The 13527-nt window shown below is 43.0% G+C and overlaps 1 protein-coding gene across 1 annotated transcript in view; it reads left to right on the top strand.

Moving 5' to 3' along the window:
• Positions 1 to 13527, top strand: part of mylkb (myosin light chain kinase b) — a gene marked incomplete at its 3' end in the record, with an annotated part of 322390 nt that overhangs the window by 30858 nt on the left and 278005 nt on the right. The gene's annotated exons all lie outside the window — the stretch shown is intronic.

A 13527-nucleotide genomic window follows, 5' to 3' on the forward strand; every position in this document is an offset into this window, starting at 1 on the left:
GTTAAAGACATAAGACTCGTTAAAGACATGAGACTTGTTAAAGTGATGAGACTCGTTAAAGACATTAGATTCGTTAAAGTCATGAGACTCGCTAAAGACATGAGACTCGTTAAAGTCGTGAGACTCGTTAAAGTCGTGAGACTCATTAAAGACGTGAGACTCGTTAAAGACGTGAGACTCGTTAAAGTCGAAAGACTCGTTAAAGTCGTGAGACTCATTAAAGTTGTGAGACTCATTAAAGACGTGAGACTCGTTAAAGTCGTGAGACTCGTTAAAGCCATGAGACTCGTTAAAGACATGACTCGTTAAAGACGTAAGATTCATTAAAGTCGTGAGACTCATTAAAGTCATGAGACTCGTTAAAGTCGTGAGACTCGTTAAAGACATGACACTCGTTAAAGTCATGAGTACTCGTTAAAGACATGAAACTTGTTAAAGTAATGAGACTCGTTAAAGACATTAGATTCGTTAAAGTCGTGAGACTCATTAAAGATGTGACTCATTAAAGTCATGAGACTCGTTAAAGTCCTGAGACTCAATAACGTTGTGAGACTCATTAAAGTCATGAGACTCGTTAAAGTTGTGAGACTTGTTAAAGACGTGAAACTCGTTAAAGTTGTGAGACTCATTAAAGTCGTGGGACTCGTTAAAGACATGAGACTCGTTAAAGACATGAGAGTTGTTAAAGACATGCGACTCATTAAAGTCGTGAGACTCGTTAAAGTCATGAGACTCGTTAAAGACATGATTCGTTAAAAACATAAGACTCGTTAAAGACATGAGACTTGTTAAAGTAATGAGACTCGTTAAGGATATAAGACTCGTTAAGGTCGTGAGACTCACTAAAGTCATGAGTCTCGTTAAAGTTGCGAGACTCATTAAAGTTGTGAGACTCGTTAAAGACGTGAGACTCAGTCGTGAGACTCGTTAAAGACATGAGACTTGTTAAAGTAATGAGACTCGTTAAAGACGTGAGACTTGTGAAAGTCGTGAGACTCATTAAAGACATTGGACTCGTTAAAGACATAAGACTCGTTAAAGACATGAGACTTGTTAAAGTCATGAGACTCGTTAAAGACATGAGACTTGTTAAAGTATTGAGACTCGTTAAATAATTGAGACTCGTTAAAGTCGTGAGACTCGTGAAAGTCGTGAGACTTGTTAAAGTAATGAGACTCGTTAAAGACATAAGACTCGTTAAAGACATGAGATCCGTTAAAGTCATGAGACTCGCTAAAGACAAGAGACTCGTTAAAGTCGTGAGATTCATTAAAGTTGTGAGACTCGTTAAAGACGTGAGACTCATTAAAGTCGTGAGACTCGTTAAAGACATGAGACTCGTTAAAGACATAAGACTCGTTAAAGACATGAGACCCGTTAAAGTCATGTGACTCGTTAAAGACATGAGACTTGTTAAAGTAATGAGACTCGTGAAAGTCGTGAGACTCGTTAAAGACATTGGACTCGTTAAAGACATAAGACTCGTTAAAGACATGAGACTCGTTAAAGTCATGAGACTCGTTAAAGACATGAGACTTGTTAAAGTAATGAGACTCGTGAAAGTTGTGAGACTCGTTAAAGACATTGGACTCGTTAAAGACATAAGACTCGTTAAAGACATGAGACTTGTTAAAGTAATGAGACTCGTTAAAGACATGAGACTTGTTAAAGTAATGAGACTCGTGAAAGTCGTGAGACTCGTTAAAGACATTGGACTCGTTAAAGACATAAGACTCGTTAAAGACATGAGACTTGTTAAAGTAATGAGACTCGTTAAAGACATTAGATCCGTTAAAGTCATGAGACTCGCTAAAGACATGAGACTCGTTAAAGTCGTGAGATTCGTGATAGTCGTGAGACTTGTTAAATTCGTGAGACTTGTTAAAGTCGTGAGACTCATTAAAGACGTGAGACTCGTTAAAGACATGAGACTCGTTAGAGTCAAGAGACTCGTTAAAGACATGAGAGTCATTAAAGACACAAGACTCGTTAAAGTCGTGAGACTCGTTAAAGACATTAGACTCGTTAAAGTTGTGAGACTCGTTAAAGACACAAGACTCGTTAAAGTCGTGAGACTCATTAAACACAGGCAACTCGTTAAAGTCGTGAGACTCGTTAAAAACATGAGACTCGTTAAAGTCGTGAGACTCGTTAAAGACATGAGGCTCGTTAAAGTTGTGAGACTCGTTAAAGACATTAGATTTGTTAAAGTCGTGAGACTCATTAAAGACGTGAGACTCATTAAAGTCATGAGACTCGTTAAAGTCCTGAGACTCATTAAAGTTGTGAGACTCGTTAAAGACGTGAGACTTGTTAAAGTCGTGAGACTCATTAAAGTCATGAGACTCATTAAAGTCATGAGACTCGTTAAAGACATGACTCGTTAAAGTCGTGAGACTCGTTAAAGTCATGAGACTTGTTAAAGTTGTGAGACTCGTTAAAGACATGAGACTCATTAAAGACATAAGACTTGTTAAAGACATGAGACTTGTTAAAGTAATGAGACTCGCTAAAGACATGAGACTCGTTAAGGTCGTGAGACTCAATAAAGTCATGAGACACGTTAAAGTTGTGAGACTCATTAAAGTTGTGAGACTCATTGAAGTTGTGAGACTCGTTAAAGACGTGAGACTCGTAAAAGTTGTGAGACTCGTTAAAGTCATGAGACTCGTTCAAGACATGACTCGTTAAAGACATAAGACTCGTTAAAGTCGTGAGACTCATTAAAGTCGTGAGACTCGTTAAAGTCGTGAGACTCGTTAAAGTCATGAGACTCGTTAAAGACATGAGACTTGTTAAAGTAATGAGACTCGTTAAAGACATGAGACTCGTTAAAGTCGTGAGACTCGTTAAAGTCATGAGACTCGTTAAAGACATGAGACTCGTTAAAGTCCTGAGACTCGTGAAAGCCGTGAGACTCATTAAAGACATGAGACTCGTTAAAGACATAAGACTCGTTAAAGAAATGAGACTTGTTAAAGTAATGAGACTCGTTAAAGACACAAGACTCGTTAAAGTCGTGAGACTCGTTAAAAACATGAGACTCGTTAAAGTCGTGAGACTTGTTTAAGACGTGAGACTCGTTAAAGACATGAGACTAGTTAAAGTCAAGAGACTCGTTAAAGACACAAGACTCGTTAAAGTCGTGAGACTCGTTAAAAACATGAGACTCGTTAAAGTCGTGAGACTCGTTAAAGACATGACAGTCGTTAAAGACACAAGACTCGTTAAAGTCGTGAGAATTTCACTTCTTTGCTGACGTCTTAGTTCAGATGACAAACCCAGACAGCTCAGTCTCAGCACCATGGTCTGTACTAGATTCATCTAGTCTAACACTGTCTCAGGCTATAAATTAAATTTCACAAAAACTCAAGTCCTGAGTTTTAATTACCAACCATGTCACACAAATTCCACATCTCAGCTGAATTGGAACCGAGAACAAATTAAACATTTTGGAGTAAATATTCCAAAGGATCCAACCAAATTGTATTCTATCATTTTTTTCCATTTGACAAAAAATAAAAGAAAGACATAAATAGGTGGAACTTCATATCATTCTCCAGTCTTCATGGATTGAGTCAGTAGAAATGAATATCCTGCATAGGTTATTATATTTGTTTCAAACACTTCCAACTGAAGTACCTGGTGTCCAATTTAATGATTGGGACAAACTTATATCAAGATTTGTGTGCAAGGAAAAAAGCCAATAATTAAATACCCGACTCTTCAATTAGCAAAAACCAAGGGAGGTTTTGGTTTGCCCTATCTAAAAGATTATTACATAGCTGCCCAGCTAAGAACCCTGATATGTTAGTGTAAAATTATTTATCGAGTTAAGTGGAAAGTAACAGAAGAAAACATACTGGATGAGACTCCAATCCAAGCATGTTTGGAAGACAAAAAGATTAATCAAATAGACATATGGTTAAATATAACCTCTAAGGGTGGCTAGCTAAAGGACATTATGATTTTAAGATGGTGCTCACATGACCCAGATTTTACTGCAAACAAGTTAGAAGTGAGTTTTAAAATGTGGGCCGAACAAGGCCTCACATCATACTGCAACTTTTTTGCATATGGAAACCTGATTAACTTCCAGTCCTTGAAAGCAGAGTACAAACTAAACAACGGGGTTTTTAAAGATTTCTTCAAGTACGACATCATATAAATAATCTAATCCCTGATGTTCAGAAGATGTTTGACGATAAAATACTGAAAATGTTCGTAGTGTCCTTAAGAAAGCCTTAGTTTTCACAGTATTTAGGTTCCTACAATGTTCATTGATGGGCATGGGAGGAGTGCGGCGAGGCCATGGAGAAAGACTTCCGGACGGCTTCGAGGAGATTCTGGTCCACCATCCGGCGGCTCAGGAGGGGGAAGCAGTGCTCCATCAATACTGTGTACAGTGGAGATGGGGAGCTTCTGACCTCAACTCGGGACGTTGTGGGTCGGTGGAGGGAATACTTCGAAGACCTCCTCAATCCTACCAACACGTCTTCCGATGAGGAAGCAGAGCTGGTGGACTCAGGGGTGGACTCTCCTATCTCTGGGGCTGAAGTCGCTGAGGTGGTCAAAAAGCTCCTTGGCGGCAAGGCCCCGGGGGTGGATGAGATCTGCCCGGAGTTCCTTAAGGCTCTGGATGCTGTCCTGGCTGACACGCCTCTGCAGCATCGCGTGGACATCGGGGGCAGTACCGCTGGACTGGCAGACTGGGGAGGTGGTCCCCCTTTTTAAGAAGGGGGACCGGAGGGTGTGTTCCAATTACAGGGGAATCACACTCCTCAGCCTCCCTGGTAAGGTCTATTCAGGGGTCCTGGAGAGGAGGGTCTGCCGGATAGTCGAATCTCGGATTGAGGAGGAGCAGTGTGGTTTTCGTCCTGGCCGTGGAACAGTGGACCAGCTCTATACCCTCTTTGGGGTCCTGGGGGGCATGGGAGTTTGCCCAACCAGTCTACATGTGTTTTGTGGACCTGGAGAAGGAGTTTGACCGTGTCCCCCGGGGGCTCCTGTGGGGGGTACTCTGGGAGTATGGGGTACCGGACCCCCTTGTACGAGCTGTCCGGTCCCTGTATGACAGGTGTCAGAGCTTCGTCCGCATTGCCGGTAGTAAGTCGGATTCGTTTCCAGTGAGGGTTGGACTCCACCAAGGCTGCCCTTTATCACCGATTCTGTTCATAACTTATATGGACAGAATTTCTAGGCGCAGCCGAGGTGTTGAGGGGATCCGGCTTGGTGGCCTCAGGATTGGGTCCCTGCTTTTTGCAGATGACGTGGTCCTGTTTGCTTCATCTGGTCGTGATCTCCAACTCTCACTTGAGCGATTTGCGGCCAAGTGTGAAGCGGCTGGGATGAGAATCAGCACCTCCAAATCTGAGACCATGGTCCTCAGCCGGAATAGGGTGGATTGCCCTCTCCGGGTCGGGAGTCAGGTCCTGCCTCAAGTGGAGGAGTTTAAATATCTCGGGGTCTTGTTCACGAGTGAGGGAAGGATGGAGCGTGAGATGGACAGACGGATCGGTGCGGCGTCTGCAGTAATGCGGACTCTGCGCCGGTCTGTCGTGGTGAAGAAGGAGCTGAGCCAGAAGGCGAAGCTCTCGATTTACCAGCCGATCTACGTTCCTACCCTCACCTATGGTCATGAGCTGTGGGTCGTGACCGAAAGAACGAGATCTCGTATACAGGCGGCTGAAATGAGTTTCCTCCGCAGGGTGGCCGGGCTCTCCCTTAGAGATAGGGTGAGGAGCTCGGTCATCCGGGAGGAGATCAGAGTAGAGCCGCTGCTCCTCCGCATCGAGAGGAACCAGTTGAGGTGGCTCGGGCATCTGGTCAGGATGCCTCCTGGACCTCCCTGGTGAGGTGTTCCAGGCACGGCCACGATAAGATTTAAAGAGAACTGGCATTTGTGGAAATCTTATATCACTACAAGGCGACCTTCCTTCATCTCACCCTGATTTACCAACTGGCCACTTCACAGCCTTTTTTTTCCTTCTTTTTACTTAATTTAGATCTTCTAACCCCCCCTCATACCATAAAAGTACACCTCAGGCTTCGTGTTTATGCCCACATTCTATTGGAAAGACGGTACTGAATTAGAAAAAACCTTAAGTTTTTTTTAAAGATACTTTTCTATGTAATTGTGTGCTTTATATGTTATTTCCAATTAAAAAAAAAAAAAAAAGAAGAAAGTTTCTGAATGTGCTGCCTTGGTCCACGCAAGCCAATGCAAGAAGGTTCCTGAGCCGCTGGACAAGATCAACGTCTCAGGTGTGCCTAACTGGCCGCCTCACAGTCTGCCTGCAACACACAGTGACCAAAGCTATTGGAGTTTGTGGCCCCTGTCCGAGAGGGTTTTGCTGAGCTAAGTAAGGAGTTTTTCTTTCTTTTTCAATCCTTTTGGATCTTTCAAAAGCAGAGTAACAGCAAGTCATTGAAAAAAAATGTGGCGGGACTCAGAAGGATGGCTCTTCGACACAGTCATCTACACGTTCACGACACCCGACCTAGACATCACGTGGTTCTTCAGCACAGATGTTGGTGTCTGCCTTTCCTCTGGCTGCATCCACCTCCCTGTCTGCTCCACCTGAGAAGAAACCAACATCTCCGCCTCTTCTACGATGTCATGTCATCGACCATTACGACGAGCATGACAACCTGTGGTATCAATTAGCAAAGCAAACTGCTGCTGAGGTTTCTAACACGAGTTATGCATGTTCATTGATTCCACATGCTACTCCTGTTTCCACACTTTTACGTCCCCGGCCGGTAGAAGTTAAAACTGTGCTTTCATTCTTTTCAGCAATGTCTATTGGGAGATCTAATGCTCCAAACTTTTTAGATGCAGCTCCCCTTTACAGTACTGTCCGTGGATGCAAAGCTTTTCTTTTCAGTCTTGGGTTTTTCCTCAGCAACAAATCGCTCTGTGGCCGAAGCTGTTATGGCGGTAAACGCGCTGACTGCTCCATTATGTTTTGCCGTTTCGCAGGTTCCTTGCCTCTAGGTTTCATGTAATGTTACTCTGCCGGCTTCCTGTGGTTGTGGGGCACATTTCCATGTAATGACTCGGGGCGTACATTGGGTGAGCATATATCTGACAGAAATCTTTCTTTGGATTAGGATCTCACACCGTCCCGTGTCTGAATGTGATTTCTCCTTCTCCTGAGGGGTATGCCTGTCTTACGAATGTGGTTTGTGTGTGTGGTACTAAATCTAGACCTACAGACTGGTGTGGTACGTGTTATCTGGCTCATCATCTTCGTGTTCTTCCGGACTTATCTGAGTTCCAGGGTTCTGCTCAGCGTCGGGTCAGGAAGGAGTATGTTCCCACCTGGCTGAAGGTTGTGGGGTTCATGTTCCCATCTATGGCGCTTATACTGTTGGTCTCCAGACTGATGATTTGGCTGTGGATCTAGAGAATTTGACCTCACTTGTTACTCAGGGGTTTGACAGTCTGACCCCTGAACTGAAGGCTCTTTGGGTGATGACGCTGGGAAACTGGATGGCTCTGGATTTTCCTTTAGCAGAAAGGGGGGGGACCTGGGGGCTGTTGGTGAGGAATGTTGTACCTGGATTCCTGACGCATTTCAGAACTTGTCTTCTGTTCAGGATCATCTGAAAGATCTGATGCAACAAGTGCATGCTCGTGACAGTTTCAGATTTTGGCTCTGAGTTTTGGTCATGGGTTAACTGTGGAGGTCGGTGGCATGCGCTGGTTGCTTTTCTCGGTCCTGCTGGTGTGCTTCTGTTTGCCTTCTGGCTTCAGTGCATTCATTTGTTAGTTCATAATGTGGTCCCTGGTCACTCCCTGCTGCTGGTTGCTGCTCAAGGTCAGCCTTTCATTCCTTCATTTGCACACTGTTTCTGACCACTCACTGCCAAATGACGTTAATCTGTGTTATTGTAGATTTGGAAGTGGAAACGAGAAGTCTGATGTCCTCTCTTTTCTTAGCTGGGGGGAGAGTAGTTTTACTGTTAACCAGCAGGATGTAATGGGAGTTTTTTCAGGAAGAGGGTAAGGAAAGCCCCAAGTCCCGATGGCATTCCTCCTTATGTTTTAAGATTGTGTTCAGAGCTGTATAACATGTCACTGAAATATTTAATTCAATTCAATTCAATTCAGCTTTATTTGTACAGCGCCACTTCACAACAATGTTGTCACAGGACACTTTACATACACATCATTTCAAGCCAATTCATACATATCCTATAACAGAAACCAACTGATTGCATCGAGTCATGACTTGGATCCAATCCTCCATCCTGAGCTGCACGAGGCGACAGTGGGAAGGAAAAAACTCCCCTTTAACAGGAAGAAAACCTCCGGCAGAACCCGGCTCAGGGAGGGCAGCCATCTGCCTCGACTGGTTGGGGTGGAGAGGACAGGAAAGACAGATCAACATGTACAACTGCACTTATTCAGGAAGACCTGCGGAAAAAAGGAGAAATAAGTTATAGACGGCAATATTGTCATATATTTATACATTAATATATTAGAGAGATAAAGCGAGGTACTTCTCAGTGCATCAGGTAACATCCCCATTGCTACATAAGTAATGGATGGCTAGACTACCCATAACTATAAGAGCAATGAGCAGAACCTGGACAGTTGGGTCCCGTACATGCAGACTCCAACTCAGGAGATGCTCATATCCTAACTATAAGAATCATGGAAAAGGAAGGTTTTCAGCTCCATCTTAAAGGTGTGGAGGGAGTCTGCCTCCCGAACCCACGGTGGGAGCTGGTTCCATAAGAGAGGAACCTGATGGCTAAAGGCCCTTCCTCCCATAGTACTCTGTGAGACTCTGGGAACCACCAGTAAACCTGCAGTCTGAGAGCCAAGTGCTCTATTTGGAATATATGGAACTATAAGATCTTTTATGTACAATGGAGCTTGCACTGTTCCACCTGGTTTTAAAAAGTTTGTCATAAAACCAGTGCCTAAGAAGTGCCAATGCACTCTGAAAATGCCGAAGACATGCACCTCATGACTATTTTAGTTATCTTTTAAGTGCTGCATTTTATTTATTATTGATTTCTTTTATTTCTACTCTATTTTAGGATGTCTTTACGTGTGTTGTATGTTTGTCTAATGTGCTCTTACTGCTGCTTTCCAGTGTGGTTTTACTACTGCGAATGGCAGATAAACTGGACTAAACTGATGGGAGGAGGTGGGGGATGGTCGGTAGGCGGGCAGGGTGAATTGAGGGGTCAGGGGAGGGGGGGGACTGTGGACTGGTTCTGGTTCTTGAGGTGCCCGGCCCTGGAGTTGGGTTGTAGCAATAGGAATTGTTTTTATGTTATTGTTCCTACCCGGACCTGTTAAAGTGTAACACGCTGTATGAGAGACGTTGTGAATAAACGCAGGGAATCACTCAAACATCCTGTTTGTAGTCAGAACAAACAGAAACAGGGGTGGCGCTGGCCTGCAGTGGTTTTGTCCTGCTTGGTCCTGATGGGTATCTATCGGGGGGAAAGGGTGGTCCTGGGGCCTATGGGGTGCTGGTTCTCCGTGCGGCCCGTACGAAGCCTTTCAAAACCATTCAACCTCCAAAGATCATGTCTTCAGGGCTGCCCTCTTTCACTAACTTTATTTGCTTTATTTAATAAACCCCAAGCCACTCTCGTGAAAGGAGTCCAAATACATGGAATCAAACATAAACTATCACTTTTTGCTAATGATATTTTGGTTTGGTTTGGTATTTTGGCCAACCAAATAAATCTTTACCAAAATTATTCTTGTCGAGTTACAAATTAAATATTGAAAAGGCCAAGGTTTGGACTTTTCATTATCAACCCTCAACACAATTTAAAAACAAATGGGATAAAAACACAATGAAATATCTGGAAGTGATAAGCAGAGACATGAAGAGTCTTTTTAAAAGGAAACTTTAAATTCCTCTAAATTAAAAACTAAGATTTGACTGTGCAAGATGGAGCCGTGTCCCAACCCTGGGGTGAACTAACAGAATAGAAACAGTAAAGATCAGGGTCCTATGACAACTGCTTTATTTTTTCCAAACCCTGGGAAAAACACTAGGTGAATGACACGTTTTTGGTGAGTTATCGGTGGGTTAATGCCAAGTTTATGTTGACTTATGGGTGGGTTAATGCCAGGTTTATGGTGAGTTATGGGTAGGTTAATGCCAGGTTATTTGTTAGTTATGGGTGGGTTAATGCCAGGTTTTTGGTGAGTTATGGGTGGGTTAATGCCAGGTTTATGGTGAGTTATGGGTAGGTTAATGCCAAGTTTTTGGTGAGTTATGGGTGGGTTAATGTCAGGTTTTCGTGAGTTATCCATGGGTTAATGCCAGGTTTTAGGTGAGTTATCCGTAGGTTAATGTCAGGTTTTTGGTCAGTTATCGAGGGGTTAATGCCAGTTTTATGGTGAGTTATGGGAAGGTTAATGCCTGGTTTTCGTGAGTTATGGGTGGGTTAATGCCAGGTTTTAGGTGAGGTATTGTTGGGTTAATGCCAGGTTTTTGGTGAGTTATGAGTGGGTTAATGCCAGGTTTATGGTGAGTTATGGGTGGGTTAATGCCAGGTTTATGGTGAGTTATGAGTGGGTTAATGCCAGGTTTATGGTGAGTTATGGGTGGGTAAATGTCAGGTTTTAGGTGAGGTATTGTTGGGTTAATGTCAGGTTTTTGGTGAGATATCCATGGATTAACGACAGGTTTTTGGTGAGTTATTCGTGGGTTAATGCAAGGTTTTAGGTGAGTTATCTGTAGGTTAATGCCAGGTTCTTGGTGAGTTATCGGTGGGTTAATGCCAGGTTTATGGTGAGTTATCTGGGGTTTATTGCCAGGTTTATGGTGAGTTATCAGTGGGTTAATGTTAGGTTTTAGGTCAGTTATCGGTGGGTTAATGCCAGGTTTATAGTGAGTTATGCGAAGGTTAATGCCAGGTTTTTGGTGAGTTATGAGTGGGTTAATGCCAGGTTTATGGTGACTTATGGGTGGGTTAATGCCAGGTTTATGGTGAGTTATGGGTAGGTTAATGCCAGGTTTTTGGTGAGTTATGAGTGGGTTAATGCCAGGTTTATGGTGACTTATGGGTGGGTTAATGCCAGGTTTATGGTGAGTTATGGGTAGGTTAATGCCAGGTTTTTCGTGAGTTATCCATGGGTTAATGACAGCTTTTAGGTGCGTTATCGGTGGGTGAATGCCAGGTTTTTGGTGAGTTATTGGTGGGTTAATGTCAGGTTTTTGGTGAGTTATGAGTGGATTAATGCCAGGTTTTTCGTGAGTTATTGTTGGGTTAATGCCAGGTTTATGGTGAGTTATGGGAAGGTTAATGCCTGGTTTTAGGTGAGTTATGGGTGGGTTAATGTTAGGTTTTAGGTCAGTTATCGGTGGGTTAATGACAGGTTTATGGTGAGTTATGGGTGGGCTAATGCCAGGTTATTTGTTAGTTATGAGTGGGTTAATGCCAGGTTTATGGTGAGTTATCATTGGGTTAATGTTAGGTTTTAGGTCAGTTATCGGTGGGTTAATGCCAGGTTTTTGGTGAGTTATGAGTGGGTTATTGCCAGGTTTTTGGTGAGTTATCGGTGGGTTAATGCCAGGTTTATGGTGAGTTATCATTGGGTTAATGTTAGGTTTTAGCTCAGTTATCGGTGAGTTTTAGGTGAGTTATGGGTGGGTAAATGCCAGGTTTTAGGTGAGTTATCGGTGGGTGAATGCCAGGTTTTTGGTGAGTTATCGGTGGGTTAATGCCAGGTTTATGGTGAGTTATGGTTGGGTTAATGCCAGGTTATTTGTGAGTTATGAGTGGGTTAATGCCAGGTTTTTGGTGAGTTATCGGTGGGTTAATGTCAGGTTTTTGGTGAGTTATGGGTAGGTTAATGTCAGGTTATTTCTTAGTTATGAGTGGGTTAATGCCAGGTTTTTGCTGAGTTATCCATGCGTTAATGCCAGGTTTATGGTGAGTTATGAGTAGGTTAATGCCACGTTTTTCGTGAGTTATGGGTGGGTGAATGCCAGGTTTGAGGTGAGTTATCTGTGGGTAAATGCCAGGTTTTTCGTGAGATATCCATGGATTAACGACAGGTATTTGGTGAGTTATTCATAGGTTAATGTCAGGTTCTTGATCAGGTATCGGTGGGTTAATGCCAGGCTTATGGTGATTTCTGGGTAGGTTAATGCCAGGTTTTTCATGAGTTATGGGTGGGTAAATGCCAGGTTTTAGGTGAGTTATCGGTGGGTTAATTTCAGGTTTTTGGTGAGTTATCTGTGGGTAAATGCCAGGTTTTTCGTGAGATATCCATGGATTAACGACAGGTATTTGGTGAGTTATTCATAGGTTAATGTCAGGTTCTTGATCAGGTATCGGTGGGTTAATGCCAGGCTTATGGTGATTTCTGGGTAGGTTAATGCCAGGTTTTTCATGAGTTATGGGTGGGTAAATGCCAGGTTTTAGGTGAGTTATCGGTGGGTAAATGTCAGGTTTTTGGTGAGTTATCTGTGGGTAAATGCCAGGTTTATAGGGAGTTATGCGAAGGTTAATGCCAGGTTTTTCGTGAGTTATGGTTGGGTTAATGCCTGGTTTTAGGTGAGTTATTGTTGGGTAAATGCCAGGTTTTAGGTGAGTTATCGGTGGGTTAATGTCAGGTTTTTGGTGAGTTATCTGTGGGTAAATGCCAGGTTTATAGTGAGTTATGCGAAGGTTAATGCCAGGTTTTTCGTGAGTTATGGTTGGGTTAATGCCTGGTTTTTGTTGAGTTATCGGTGGGTTAATGCCAGGTTTATGGTGAGTTATGGTTGGGTTAATGCCTGGTTTTTGTTCAGTTATGGGTGGTTAATGCCAGGTTTTAGGTGAGTTATTGTTGGGTTAATGCCAGGTTTTTGGTGAGTTATCGGTGGGTTAATGCCAGGTTTATGGTGAGTTATGGTTGGGTTAATGCCAGGTTATTTGTGAGTTATGGGTAGGTTAATGCCAGGTTTTTCGTGAGTTATCCATGGGTTAATGACAGCTTTTAGGTGCGTTATCGGTGGGTGAATGCCAGGTTTTTGGTGAGTTATTGGTGGGTTAATGTCAGGTTTTTGGTGAGTTATGAGTGGATTAATGCCAGGTTTTTTTTGAGTTATCCATGGGTAAATGCCAGGTTTTTCGTGAGTTATTGTTGGGTTAATGTCAGGTTTATGGTGAGTTATGGGAAGGTTAATGCCTGGTTTTAGGTGAGTTATGGGTGGGTTAATGTTAGGTTTTAGGTCAGTTATCGGTGGGTTAATGACAGGTTTATGGTGAGTTATGGGTGGGCTAATGCCAGGTTATTTGTTAGTTATGAGTGGGTTAATGCCAGGTTTATGGTGAGTTATCATTGGGTTAATGTTAGGTTTTAGGTCAGTTATCGGTGGGTTAATGCCAGGTTTTTGGTGAGTTATGAGTGGGTTATTGCCAGGTTTTTGGTGAGTTATCGGTGGGTTAATGCCAGGTTTATGGTGAGTTATCATTGGGTTAATATTAGGTTTTAGGTCAGTTAAAGGTGGGTTAATGCCAGGTTTTTGGTGAGTTATGAGTGGGTTATTGCCA

This window comes from Telmatherina bonti (assembly GCF_933228915.1).
Source record: "Telmatherina bonti genome assembly, chromosome: 15".
Classification (NCBI taxonomy): domain Eukaryota; kingdom Metazoa; phylum Chordata; class Actinopteri; order Atheriniformes; family Telmatherinidae; genus Telmatherina; species Telmatherina bonti.